This window comes from Macrobrachium nipponense, chromosome 2 (genome assembly GCF_015104395.2).
Source record: "Macrobrachium nipponense isolate FS-2020 chromosome 2, ASM1510439v2, whole genome shotgun sequence".
Taxonomy (NCBI): Eukaryota; Metazoa; Arthropoda; class Malacostraca; order Decapoda; family Palaemonidae; genus Macrobrachium; species Macrobrachium nipponense.
In genome coordinates, this window is record NC_087201.1 from 13,082,264 (window position 1) to 13,098,835 (window position 16,572).

A 16,572-nucleotide genomic window follows, 5' to 3' on the forward strand; every position below is an offset into this window, starting at 1 on the left:
TGTTTCTCGCTGTTCAGATACTCTTTTATGTAAAACAATATTCATAGACGTATGGAATCTTTGTAAATATGGCGTAATCGAGTTTTCTGTGCAGTGTAATGATATATGAAACTCTCAGCCACTGCTCATCAAACTCAGCCGCAGCCTATGAAACTTTCACCAACGGACCTATGATGGCCTGTGTTGTTGGCACAATAGCGGTGCCATATGCACGATCATGGTTAACGTCAACCTTAAATAAAGAAGAAATCATTGAGGCTAGAGGGCTGCAATTTGGTATGTTTGATGATTGGATGGTGGATGAGCAACATACCAATTTGCAGCCCTCTAGCCTCAGTAGGTTTTAAGATCTGAGGGCGGACAGAAAAAGTGCGGACGGACAGACAAATACCCATATCAACAGTTTCCTTTTGCAGGAAACTAAAGGGATTAACCTGACAAGCAAACCTTCGTTAACTGATAAGTTTTTAAATGTAATAAGACGCTTTTGACATTAAAAAATAAGAAAGAAAAAAAAAAACTCTTTGAAAAGGAAATCACATATATTGCGGTGAAATTGAGACTAAAACGAATTCAATTACGTCATGAATAAAAGTGGCAGTTTAGTGGTTACATCTGCATTTTGAAAACAGAATGTTATAAGATGACTGAATACCTCGGAAGAGCATTCAACAATACACTAATATAAATAAACTCCAAGAAAAGTATCATGTAAAGTAGAATGAAGGGTATGAGGTTAAATGACGCAACAGCAAACAAGGCGTGATCCTACATCCAGCTTACTCGGGATGGGCCGAGACTTTCCGCTCATGAATAAGCTGTAAACATTACATTCCTAACTTGACGTGAAGTGGTCTTCGTAGTTAATACTCATACTTAGTATTACTTATACCGACAACCAAGATGAAAATAAAAAGGACACAAATTAAACACATTCATATATTGTCAGTTATAAGTGGAAGCACAAAATAACTGAACAGAAACATAGCCTCTAAATTCAGTACCCCACATAAATTAAAACTTGCCAAAATCTACAGTCAAATAGAGCCTTCTATCACAAACGAAAATTAAAATACGCTATATTTTATTAGAAATCATGTTTCGGTTCTGCTTAACATGCACATAATTCATTTTTTTACATTTTCATTCTAATAATAAATCATAAATATCATAACCCAAAATTCTTGTATCGTGTAATTTTAATTCAATATATTATATCTTCAATTCAAAGCGAAACACCCTTTTATTTTTTAGGTATTTTTTTAGGTTATTCCATAAGGCTTTCCTAACACCCCTTCCCCCACCACCACCAATAAGTAATTTGTAGGCTTACTCCCCGAGTAATTGACACTACTATAGTCAACTTAATAAATAGAGTGTCTGAGCCATCAGGTAAAGATAAATTTAATAAATAGGAGAGGTGATAGGTAAACAAAAAAAAAAAACAGAGAGAGAGAGAGAGAGAAAGTCAGGAGTTCACAGCAGTTCACAGAGATCATGATTAAATCACACTTAATACTTAATAATTAGTTATTTTTTCGATCTTTTTTACCTACATACAGTTTATGGTATACTGTAATATTAGCATAAATAATGAAAATTAGGGTCTGTACACAAAACCCTACGTCACTTTCAGCTTTTCAGCACAAAAGAGAGTGGAATGAGGTAGCTGAAGCTAGTACGATTCTCTCTCTCTCTCTCTCTCTCTCTCTCTCTCTCCTCTCTCTCCTCTCTCTCTCTCACTCTGTGTGTGTGTGTGTGTGTATGTGGAGACAGCCAAGATCGATCAATACCCTCCCAGACGATCAAAAGGCCGATTAGCCCAATCCCTCGCATCAAATGATCGTCATCCGGACACCTCCGGATAAATCCTGATCCTAGACTTCTACTTGCTCTAATGACCGAATCGCAGTGGTGTGTGTTTCGGCTTTTTTTTTTTTTTTTTATGACAGGAAGGACCGCGCGATTTTTTTATCTTTTTTTTTTATTGATGTATTCAGGCCAATTAGCTTATGGTTTTTTAAATAGAATATTTCATATCATTCCATGTGAAGTCTTGTATTTTACTCTATTCATTCTTATGTTTTTTTTATCAAGAAAGAAGTAAGTACCTGACATGGAAGAATAATTGTATATATCTAAATAAAATAAATATATATATATATATATATATATATATATATATATATATATACGTATATATAATATATATATATATATATATATATATATATATATATATATATATATATATATATATATATATATATATATACGTATATTTATATATATATACCTATATATATATATATATATATATATATATATATATATATATATTTATATATATATTATATATATATATATATATACTACTTATATAATATATATATATATATATATATATAATATATTATATATATACACACACACATATATATATATATATATATATATATATATATATATATATATATATATATATATATATATATATATATATATATATATATATATACACACACACACATATATATATATATATATATATATATATATATATATATATATATATATATATATATATATATATATATATCTAGATGTACATATATATATTTATGTAATTATGATAAACAATTATGAGATATCATATAATATTTCTCCAGCATGTTGTTTCATGGAATTACTAAATGCATAAACATAAATAGCTTTTTTTTCTAATCTAAGAGAGAGAGAGAGAGAGAGAGAGAGAGAGAGAGAGAGAGAGAGAGAGAGAGAGAGAGAGAGAGAGAGAGAGAATATAATTTGAACATCTTTACTAAACAAGCTATGCATACCTCCAACCAGCCCTTCTTATATAAAAAAAATTATAAAACAATAACAAACACGAAAGCGAAAATAAGACTGAAGACATCCTTTCTTATGCCAAATTAATCAAAAGAACCTCTGTCGGCGTCATTATTGTTTCACCACCTAATTTCTTGCGCTCTCTTTTAGTGGCCGAGTTCTTCCATCATCCTTTTCTCATCTCTGAGGGAAATCCCCCGATTCCTCGGGAGTGTGTTTATCGCAGCAGCAGTCTTTCGTCTCCCATTAATCCTTAATCCTTTCCACGGGCAAGTGATGACTGCGCTGCGTAAATGATCGCATAAAATAGGAGAGATATGATCTAGTGATTATCTGGTACTTATAATGTCACGCTAAAGTTAGATTACAAAATATGAAAAATTAAGATTTGTCACGCCAATTTTTGACATCCATGAGACGCATTATTATACAACGAGTTGATTGGCGTAATTATCACAAAATACAAGGCTGAAGTATTACGTAATTGTAATGAATATGAATTTTATTTTATGTGAAGCAGTCATGGAAGGAATTTCTCTCTTTAGAAATAAAAGATGACATATCATTATGTTTTTATGACGAGTTTTTATAACTGCTTCACGCATGAATTAAATGTAGAAATTAAAAGCTATCTACATGTACAATATTGGTAGCAGAGACCACGAATGAGATGGACAAATTGCTTACTTTATCTTTCTGATATATAAAAAAAAATACTTTGGATTCAATGCTACTCAGTCTTGGCAAAGCATACAAATGCATTTCCAACAAATTCCCAACAGCTGCGATTCACTGCTTGAGCTTCTAATTTAGAATCTTTATGTTATTATCGATGCTGAAACTTTATAAGCAGGCCGTTGCACCCGTCCTATGTAATAGCAATAAGTTCCTGTGATAAAAATGGAAAAAACCTCATTAACAAAAATTGTAAAAGTCCCTCTATAGAAAGAATATGGATGAACATTTATTCATCCAAATTTTCGTTTGTAGTTGAAACAAAGAAATTTTTTCATTTCATGGATAATCCATGAACAAATAAAGGATGCATGTTATGAAAAAAAAATTTTTTTTTAATTTTTGCAACGGAATCGCCAGTATTCCAGTAACCAGTGTCTCCATATTAAATATATCTCATCACCGACAAAAAACAATTAATTTACAAATTAATTTCCCAGTAGGCAGGAGGCATTGAAAACTATAGGTTTGACTTTCATCCTAATGAAGTCTGTTTCAGGTGAAGGGAGGAAGGCGAGAATCAAAAGGTAATATATGATGGACAAGTAAATGGTACATGAATGTTTACGAACAGTTTAGATAAAAGAATAATCTTAAAATAGGAAAGAAAATTGAAAATTTTTTAAGTTATCGAAGGAAATCTTTCAACCCCAAGCTAAATATAATTAATCTTATTCATTCCTTTAATTATATTACTTTTTTTTTATTAGCAATTATGATACAATTAACTTTTTAGCTTTTGCTTGAGTGTTTTCATAATGGGGAGGAGGGAGGGTAGGTAGGGTATGGACTTTGACCTTAAATTCACCAAAAAGACTGTACTTGAGAAAAAATAAAAAAAAAAATCCCGAAATAAGGAATTAATCTTCGCATTTTAATGATTACTGAGTTAGGCTACGTATAATAACCGAGATTATGAATGACTGACTACGTTACAAAGAGATACGAAAACCAATTAAGGTTTTAAACATTTTTAAGATTGACTATTAGTAAAAACATCCGCCGTTCTTTTAAGATCCAGTCCTTCTGGAAAGTCTATTGTCTGAGAGAGAGAGAGAGAGAGAGAGAGAGAGAGAGAGAGAGAGAGAGCTAGGTCCATAGGTCCATAATGTTAATATTTATCACAGATTTAACCATGTGATTATTAAAATTAATCATTGAATAGTTATTTTTAGAAGAGTATTCTATCTAAACAAACTATAATATTATGAGTAAGAAAAGTTTACAGTCGACTCTAAAGGAAACAAAATCGGAATATCAATCTTCTGCGCTCTATACGTTGTACAACAACAAAAACAACAAAATAATCAAACAAAACGCACAACTTCTAAAGCGAAAAAAATATATGGTCCCTTCAGAGGACGACCAAACTTTTATCAGAGAGAAAGAAAAAGATAAGAAACTTTGTAAAATAACTATTGAAGTAATTTCCGAAAACAGTGAATAAAAATAATTTACTGGAAGTTTTTCTGTTTACAATGGTCTTTTCCCTGTATCAGTCTTTTGCACTAGAAAGACATCTGCCACGTATTACTTTAGGCAGTTTAAATAATGATTAGCAAACCGCACCAGACCTGTCCTTTTTCAACACTCGACAAAAGGTCCAAAAACTGCTATGAAACGGTTGAGGTTAGCAATTGCATCAGGCTTACCGATATTATCAAATGCCTGCCCACAAAAACAGCAGATTGATATGTAAGGTTAAAATAAGAACTAAGTATAATCTTGCGTAAAGTTAAAATAAGGATTAAGTAGAAGTAGAATCTTTCGTAAGGTTAAAATGAGGATTAAGTAGAATCTAATGTAAGGTTAAAATATGGATTATGTAGGATCTTGTGTAAGGTTAATATTAAGTAGAATCTTGTGTAAAGTTAAAATAAGGATTAAGTAGAATCTTGTGTAATGCTAAAATAAGATTATGTAGAATCTTGAATAAGGTTAAAATAAGGATCAAGTAGAATCTTGTGTAAGTTTAGAATAAGGATTAAGGAGAATCTTGCATAAGGTTAAAATGAGGATTAAGTAGAATCTTACGTAAAGTTAAAATAAGGCTTATGTAGAATCTTGTTTAAGGTTAAAAATAAGTAGAACCTTATGTAAGGTTAAAATAAAGATTAATTAGAATCTTGGATAAGGTTAAAATATAGTTTAAGTAGATTCTTGCATAAGGTTAAAATAAGGATTAAGTAGAATCTTGCATAAGACTAAAATAATGATTAAGTAGAATCTTGTGTAAGGTCAAAATAAGGATTAAGTAGCATCTTGCGTAAGCTTAAAATAAGGGTTAAGTAGAATGTTACATAGGTTAAAATATGGATTATGTAGAATCTTGTCTAAGGTTAAAATTAAGTAGAATCTTGTGTAAGGATAAAATAAGGATTAAGTAGAATCTTACATAAGGTTAAAATAATGATTAAGTATAACCTTCCGTAAGGTTAAAATAAGGATTAGGTAGAATCTTGTGTAAGGTTAAAATTAGGATTAAGTAGAATTTTGTGTAAGATTAAAATGAGGATTAAGTAGAGTCCTTATGTAAGGTTAAAATTAAGGATTAAGGTATAAATCAAAATATTAAGTAATCTAAATTAAAAAAAAGTTAAAATGAGGATTATGTAGAATCTTGTGTAAGGTTACAATAAGGATTAAGTAGAATCTTTCATAAGGTTATAATAAGGATTAAGTAGAATCTTGCGTAAGGTTAAAATAAGGACTAAGTAGAATCTCATATAAGGTTAAAATTAGAAATTAGAGTCAGGATGGAGACGACTTTGAGGGAATGGAATCAGAAAACGATTTGCATCCACTTGTAGCTCCATTCGAGGCGATGATGAACGATCTCCGTCATCAACGCGTTTACACTTGCTACCTGGCAGGCAATTAGCAGAGAGAGAGAGAGAGAGAGAGAGAGAGAGAGAGAGAGAGAGAGAGTATTCAATTAGACTCAGTTTCGTTGTGGAACCACTCATGTACACAAACCCACAGTCATACACAAATGTACAAATAAAGTTGGGAGTGAAAAAAAAAAAAAAAAAAAAAAAAAAAAAAAAACTGGCAATAAAATAGTCAATAACTAAATTTCTTCGGATTAGATGAATTTACAATATTAATTTTGGTGAATATTTTCAGTATCCATTGCCCTATTTAGAGAGCACACTGGCGTTAATACCCTTTTATTTATTGCCCTGTCCATAGTCTTCTCTCTACTCGGAGAGGGGGGAGGGGGTCCAGTATGGCCAGCCACAATACGTTCATTCTTATATACTACTAAAAAATATATAAATAATTGTGATTTCGACGTCAAATATCACACAAAAATTGACTCTCCATTTAGTTCATCAAAACTTTCAATCATTATCAGGTATTTGAATCAATTCCATCTTTATAACTTTTCTACCGTCTATTTTATTTCAAGAACACGTCAGTGCAGTGAAAGTGGTTCCTCATCTAGAGGGCTAGGTTGGAGATTTCCAACAGTGAGTTAGGCTTCGTCCTTTTCATGTGATCAAAAGCTTTCTATATTTGTAATCTTCAGGAAAGTAACAACATACAATTGCACAGTATTATGTAGATGGATACGTGTGGGCACTTAAGGCACAGGAAGCACCAGACTTTACAGAATGACGCTTATAAACACAGGGAAGGGTTTTGTATGTTTCGCTGGGCATCATACCATACACCATACATGACAACACACACTCACAAACATGCATACTACATAAATACATTCACACATACGTGTATGTATATATCTATGTGTGTGTTTAGATGAGTAATGTTGATGTATATACATATACAGAATGCAAAGAAACTTGGAGCTCCAATTCCAATAACAACAACAGTTTTGTACTGATACAATCAACAAGGGAAACTGTCACATACTTCTCAACCGGATTTTTTCTCCAAACCTCTCCCCTACTTCTCAACTTTCAGAAGCTCTCGGTTAGAAGGAGGACAGGGTTATTCTAACCCTTCATCAAAACGGAGACAGAGACAGAGAGAGCCGAGAGAGAGAGGAGAGTCGGAGAGAGGGAGAGAGAGAGAGCAGAGGTACATAATACATATTAGGGGCTGTGATGCTGTCAAAGATCTGCTGCATTGTTATTTGGCGTGACATTAAAAGTAAAATAAAACTGTGTTAAATATTGATCATTGGGAGGGTCTAGCATGAAGATGGGAAACTTTTAGTTGTTTTCTTTTCAGAGTTTTCGTTGAAGAAAAATAAAGCTTTAATTTAGGATCTTAAGAAAAAATTCCACTGCACATGCACCGCCGCAGTGTTGAACTTACTTAGAACTAAACTACTATGCCATTATTGTCTTGCTTGCATTCTTGCCGCTAAAGTTTATCTTAAAAAGGGGAATTCGGAAGGGAATTAAATGTTTCTGTCGTTGTCTGAACATCTTATTTTCATAAAAGTCAGGAATGCTTCAGGACCAGTAGAAATGTAGACGTGTATATGATCATGAGGTAGAACTTTTTTGTTAATAGATTTTTTTTAGTACAAGACCTCACGACGCTTAGTCTTTTTCCCTCTTTTTTTTTTTTTTTTTTTTTTTTTTTTTTTTTTTTTGCTATGTACCAATAAATAAGTAATCGCGTATATATATATATATATATATATATATATAGTATATCTATATATATATATATATATATATATATATATATATATATTATATATATATATATATATATATATATATATATATATATATATATATATACATACACACACACACACACATATATTATATATCCTATATATAATATATATAATATATTATTATATTATTATTTATATATAGATATATATTAAATATATACTATATATAACAATACCACACACACACACACACACCACCACACATATATATATATATATATATATATATATATATATATATATATATATATATATATATAGATATATATATAATATTACTATATATACATATACACACACACACACACACACATACACGACACTACATATATATATATATTATCTATATATATATATATATATATATATAATATATATATAGCTTCTATACAACGATTGTTTCATTTTGGGTTGACAAAACAAACAGGTGCCTGTTAAATGGAACCCCACTAGTGTTTCTTCTTACACACATGAGAGAGAGAGAGAGAGACCATTTAAATAAAAGTACGAATGTACCATGAAGCTCATGGAATGTTATGAAGCGTTGCAAAAGAAATAAAAATAACACAAAGTTGAACTCGATCATCGCAAAGGTCTTGCATGAGGAAGAGTAATCGTACAATTTTTTCTGGTTTCATTAATGCGTTAAAAATAAAAAAACGATAAATAATAAAGATTCAATTTAGGGTCTTATAAAAGAAAATACTTGTACCTATTCACCCGTGCAATACTGAATACACATGGGGATTTTACCCTTAGTATTGCTCTAATTAAATTCTTGCTACGAGAATCTTCTTAAAAGAGGTATTCCAGCTATGTTTTTATCCTTGTCTTAATATCTCATGTTAATATTAAAGCCTGAAATGCCTAAGAACAAGCAGAGATGTTTATTTGTACTCCACCGCCCAGCCTGGGTTTCTTTTTCAGTACAACATCTCATTTAGTTGCCGTCAAAATAATTGTAATATGAATAAGGCCAGAAAAGCTTTCGGTTTCCGGTATATATTGCACGGTACACCAAACTCGTATAAAAAAATAATCTGACACGTAATTTATTTCTATAAAACCGCATTCAATTACCTTTTCATCAAATTCAGAACATAAGCAAGGGACATACTCAAATCCATAAGATTCTCTCATATGATTAACCTAATTGCCAGAGGATTTCTTAAAGAAAAACTAAATATTCTTAGTTCATAAAACGCTGATAAATGCTTAGGGAGTAAATGATAACAAATCTCCTTCATTGTTCTGTTATATTTACCTTGTTTTTGAAATTGAATTATGAGAAGAGTCACCTAAATAAACTAGAATGATAAGTACGGGAAGAGAGAGAGAGAGAGAGAGAGAGAGAGAGAGAGAGAGAGAGAGAGAGAGAGAGAGGACGACTGTTTCATGGTTTCTTGGCTTGCTTTAAAAGAAAACAACGTTTCTGAATAACTGCGAAGTTTGATTTCGTAATTTTTAAATTAAAATACCGCGTAATCTGACGGAATTCCTTTTTTTTCTAAATTACTTTTTTGGAGGAACCCCCCCCTTTTTTTTTCAGCTATTGGCATAAAGCATCATAAACAAAAAATCCCACCGTCTTGTTTCGAAAGAATGGTGGTTTGAATAAATTAATCTTCATGAAGCAAAAATATACGAAACATTTCGGTCGACAGTTACGACTCTCGGGTGTTATTCAAATTTGCATACTTGTCACTGGAAACTTATGACGGATATCAAATGCTCAGCTCTTGAATAAAGATGTTAGGAAGGGGATGGAAAATTATACCATCTAAATATTTAGCAGCCAAATGTGTATATATATGAGTAATATATATCTATATATATATATATATATATATATATTATATTAGATATATATATATATAAATATATGAATATATATATATATATATATATATATATATATATATTATATATATATATATATAAATATATGCAATATATATATATATATATATATATATATATATATATATATATATATAATATATATATATATATATATATATCTTCGGGACATTCATTCAACCATTCCTCTTCATAATGAGCGTGGAAAGCATTGGCTGGTGTTGGGTCCTAATGGTTACCCATTGCTACCGCCGTCTACCTGTTTATATACCTCCTTGTTAGGACCAACACTAGCCAATGCTTCCACGCTCATTATGAAGAGGAATGGTTGAATGAATGTCCCGAAGATTTCAAACCTCTGATGTACAGGCGATATGTCGATGACACATTCTTAATCTTTAGATCTAGTAACCACATTTCACTGTTTTTAGAATATTTGAACTCAAAGCACAGCAATATCGAATTCACTTCAGAAACCGAGGCAGAAGGAAAGCTGGCCTTTCTTGATATACTAATCAGCCACAGTGAAAACGGATTTATCACATCTGGTCATAGGAAACCGACTTTCACGGGTTGACCACCAAAATGTCCTCATTTATTCCTGTTCAGTTCAAGAGAAATTTGATTACGACCTTAACATCGAGGGCTTTTAATATATGTTCAAATTATGTTAATATGAACCTAGAATTTAATTTCATCAAGCAGTGCTTATTTTTGAACGGTTTTAGCAAAAGTTTTACTAATACGTATATAGGAAAGGAGCTTCAAAAATTATTACATCCAAAACCTACAACTGTCACTGTCAACAGAGCAGTTATGTATTTTCCCATCACGTTTCTTGGAAATAGGTCCTTTAATGTTAAAAAAAGATTAACCAAACTTTTGCATGAATTCTACCCACAGGTAAACATTTCGAGTAATATTTAAGACTAAATCTACATTACAAAATTCTTCAGGTTCAAGGATGTGATACAACTGAACTGCAGTCAGCTATTGTGTATAAGTATAAGTGTCATTGCTGTATTGCAATGTACATTGGAAAATCTAAACGGCAGTTCAGGGTTCGCATCTTCGAACATCTCGGAAGATCTGTTAGGACAAATAGGCCCATTAAGCAAACCACCATTTAGTGCCATTCGTCAACACTCTGAAGAATATGACCATCCTATCAATGTAGATTCCTTTTCAGTCCTTACTTGCAGAACCAACGCAATGGAGCTCGGAGTGGTTGAGTTTCTATATACCATAAGAGATAAACCCTCTCTTTGTAATAATGAAAGGTCTGTTGAATTGCTGTGTTTTTAGAATTTTAGATTTTTTCTGCTCTCTTTGACAACAAACAATGTATTTCTCTATATTTTAAGATTTTGCTGCGCGTTTAGGTTATTATGTCTTGTAATTGTGTAATTTTTATATTTTATTTTGCTTCGTTAATTTTAATGTAACTTATAGTAATTTATGTAATTTTATCTTATTTTCCTTTGTTTTGAATGTAACTTATATTATGTCATTGATTTTAATTGTAAATAATATTTCATTATAGATTGCCCGATGACGGAGGAAAGTAAATCTCCGAAACTAGTCGCAAATAAAGATGCTCTTCATTCAAGCCCTGGTTATAATATTTATTATTCGTCTCCGATTTCCACGGAACTCTTCTATTGCTGATATATATATATATATATATATATATATATATATATATATATATATATATATATATATATATATATTGCCTAATTAATTATTCAATAACTTGTAGCCATCTGAATGGCTATATGGTATTACTGGTAGGACTTTTGGTTATATATCTCTCTCTCTTCTTATCATATTATAAAGGTGTTTTAATATCTTGCCTGTATTCCTAACCTCAGCTACTTCATGATAAGCACATTCAGGGCAGCTGCTGTCCTCTTTGAATTGTGAATGTTGCTGTACTTCTATGAATAAAATTAACAAGGCGTGATCCGACCTCCAACTTACTCGGGAAGCATGCAAGATTTTCCCCTCATGCATAAGTTGTAAACATTATATTCCTAACTTTTAGCGTAAAATAAAACGTGCTCAAATCGAAGGTCAAATAGACCCTTGATTCACCAACAAAATAAAATAAATACTCTATATTTTATTATCAATATTTTTTTCTGTACTGTTTAACATGCACATTATTAATTTTTTAAACATTTTCATTTTAATAAATAAATCATAGATATCCTACCCTAAATTCTTGTATCTTTAACTCAACGCGAAACACCTTTTTCACACCTTTTTTTACTATGCCTTTCATAGACCTTTCCCACAACCCCCAACCCCGGCAACAACAACAAAACACAAAGTAGTTTGTTTTCATGCTTACTCCCCATATGAGCCAAAATATAACTAGCAAAAATACTGGCCAGTTTTATGCACAAATAAAAAGTAAACCTATTAATAACTAATTACTTAATGAACTGGGCAATTCCAAAACGAGCGGCTTTCGCCACTCTCCATTTCCATAAAGAATGCAATCGGCGTCACCAGTTCATTTAATTAACTACAGAGGGTATTTACATTTTCGGTCCCTACCCAGATACATAAGCTGGAAATATCCGTAAACGGAGTGGTTGTACTTGATATTCTGCTGGTATATAAATATTCAATATCTAAATTGCTTGAGAATGGGATTAGATGATTTCCTATTAAACCCAAAGTTAAATTCTTTTAAACATTTTATTCAATTCAGTCAAGGTATCAGATGGATTCTTTTCTGAACAAAATGTCATAACCTGTAAACCATTATTCAGAAAACTGGCTTCGATGGAAATTAGGTTGCTTTTACCAAGTCAGGCCGGGGTAAGTGTTTGAAAGTCTGTATGAAAATTATTTAAAGAAATAAATAACAGGTTATTCATTGTTTCTATTCTGCGAAGGGAAGCATTTGCTACGAGTTAAGTTACATAATGCAAGTAAAAATTCCTTTCGAAATGCTTATTTGAATTATGAGGAATTGTAATGTACATTAAGCTCTTGACTCTTTCTTTATTGAAAGTAATTTCCATCAATTCCAGAATCCTGGTACTTTTTTTCCTAATTACGGAAAGTCTGTTTTATCCTGTCAATAGAGTAATGAAAAACGTTTACTGCTTTATTTCTATGTTTTGTTCTATGTTTACATTACCACTATTAATGCAAGTCAAAGTTCACATAAAATGATGTTATTTTACGTTCGAATGTATTTTATCTCTTATGAAAGTTTGCTAAATCTCAGATTAACCTTTACAACAACAACCTCTTTTAACCGGGGAAATTTTTCAGCATTCTAGTGTATACCGAATCTTTCGTCATGCACATATTTTCTTAATTTAGTTGGAAAAGAAAGTTAAATCTGCTTTTCATAACCTTGGAAACGACTTCCCGTCCACAGTTAATCGCTTACTCGGGGAGTAAGCTCACAAACTATTATGTTTGTTGTTCTTCTTGTTTTGGAGGGTGAGCAGGTAAGGTTTATGGAAGAGCCGAAATAGATCTGAAATAAAGTGTTCTGTCTTGAGTTAAAGATACAGGAATTTTAGAATAGGATATTTATAATTGTATTCATTAGAATGAAAATTAAAAAAAGTTACAGAATGTGCATATTAAGCAGCACATAACAATTATTTCTGATAAAATATAGCGTATTTATTTTATTTTTGGCGATGAAACAAAGCTCTATTTGACCACGGATATTAGCACGTTTGAATTTACGTCAAGTTAGGAATATAATGTCTACAACTTATGCGTGAGGGGAAAATCTTGCACGCGTCTTGCGTAAGCTGGAGGGCGGATCACGCTTTTTTTTATCTTAGAAAATAATTTAGAAATATGTTAAAATTATTCCCTACCTTCATTTTCTTCCGGACGCATTTGCCTTTGCTTTTATAGTTCTAATTTTTTTCCGCGAATGGGGCCTCAAAGATATAAGAAATAGTTTATTACACTGTTGAAAATATCATTCTTTAGTATGAACAGTTAAATATGACATTTTTTAATCATGTCTGAAATATTGAGCTTTTTCACTCTGACGAGCGGTTCATTTGTATTTTAGAGAAAAGTAAAAATTTGTTTATGAGACATCCCACTACTGACAACACATATATTATCAAAGTTCTGTCATGATAAATACCGATGGGAAACCGCCAATGCAGTTCGCAGTACGCACACCATTAACTTCCATGAACTTCAAACTTTTACTTTGAGAGCTGAAACCGTTTTCTGAGCAGGCAAGATTGGAGTTCTCTAATATCTATGGCGCTAGGAAGTCAGCACTGGATTGAGAGCGTATTATTGTTCAACAAGGGAAAGGTCAGGAACTGTAAGATTGTATAAATAAGACTGTGTATTACATTCAAAATTATACTATCTGTTTTTACGTCCGAGTGCACATTGTACACACATTTGCGGATGTCTTAAAGTATTTATTTGCTCAAATTCGTAAACGTCTCATACTGACTTTATGTGTCAAATAAACTTTGAAGCTAAACAGCACAGGGCATGAAAAAACTAAAGAAATAGTAAATACTGCACTATCAAACAAACATATGATACGACGGTTCCTTATAATCACAAACGACGGACTAGTTGAAATCCATAAAAGAAACTTCGTTTTCGGAAAATTTTATGGTAATATCAATCCCAGCAAAATCTAAAAATATGCCCTGATTTTTGTTATAGGACGCATTACTGACCGAGTTACTGACCGACTTAAAGTTAATGTTTCATTATCTTTTATTCAACGATTTCACAGCTATTTCATTTCTGAAGAAGTATTTTCATGTTTGTATCTTTACGATTTTTTGAGCACTGTTAAAGGTTATTTCTGCTCTATAAGTCAGCCTTTCTCTTGAACGTTTTTACAAGTATTAGACTCGAAATTTTTTCGTATGTAATGAAGCAAAAACAAAAAGAAGAATGATATAGAACCCATACTTAGTATTATGTAATGAGGAAACTAAAACTGTGCTTTTATAGTTTGAAAAAAACAAAAAACATGTTTCACTGAAGGTAAAAGAGAGCGCATCGGTTACGAGAAGGCATCAAATGAAATTCACATTAATTAAACGCACACAACAGCATTTCCTGATAACAGAAAATTAAATATTCTAGTAGTATGATAAAAGAGACTTCTGGAGAACTGGAAGATGAAAATAAGGACTTAGTTCTATCATGAACTTTATGGCCAATTACTCCATCTATAAAAGTATAATAATGGCTTACACGACGAGAACATACAAAAAAAAATTTTAAGAAGGTAATAATATTCGGAAGAGAAGATATTTCAAAAGCTCTATCTCTCTCTCTCTCTCTCTCTCTCTCTCTCTCTCTCTCTCTCAGTGATCCACTACTGATATTTCCGGCACGAAATTGAAGGGGGGTACGTCCGATAGCAGTATCAAGTTGCAATCGAATTTCAAAACTAGACGGTAGAAATTAAAAAAACTCATTAGCTTCGTTACTTGACGCTGCTCGGAACATGGTTACTGTCAACGTTTACATACACACAGTGTCAGGGTAATACAGTCATGAGCATATATATATATATATATATATATATATATATATATATATATATATATATATATATCATATATATATATATTATATATATATATATATATAATATATATATATATATATATATATATATATATATATATATATATATATGTATATATATATATATATATATATATATATATATATATATATATATATATATTATTGTGTTGTGCCTTTTGCAATGCAACAACCATAATACTGAGGCTTTGGCAACCATGCTTAGGCAGGACAGATATCTTTAACAAATAATTACCATGGACTACACAGTCCCCTGAACCTGGTACCTTCTTCGGTGGTCATGTTAATGAAAAAAGCCAAAGGGTGAAGCCACAATTATATCTGCAAACACTGGCTGAACATTTTGGGAATTCTCTTCTGCAAAGGCAGATTTGAAATCTCAGTTAAGTAAATGCAATAAGAGTGATGAAAGTGAAAACTTACTGATTCGCAAAGGAAGTTTTTTACAGGCAAGACAAAGAATTCTCTGGGGATTTTACTTCTGTTTATATTCTGCCAAACTTCCTGGGAAGCTAATTCTAAGAGGAAAATTTACAATAAATTAAAATTTCGTTGTTTTAGGACATTAACAGACATACTATTGATTCAGGAAATCCCTGATCATCATCACTGGCAGGTCGATTGGAATTCAAAAGCGACTGCCGACATGACTGTGAGTCGAGTCATCATCGTTGCTTGACCTTCAACCTTTCATACTCTCAGAAAACTATCGTCATCGTCGCTTGTTATTTCCGGCGTCTGTTGTGACAAACTACAAACGGTTTCAGCACAAAACTTACCTACGCGACTGCTGATCTATTTCCCTTCGTTTTTCACTCCCAAGACTTTCATGGTTCCTGTTATAGCACCTGAGTCAGCCCAGGTTTCAAAAG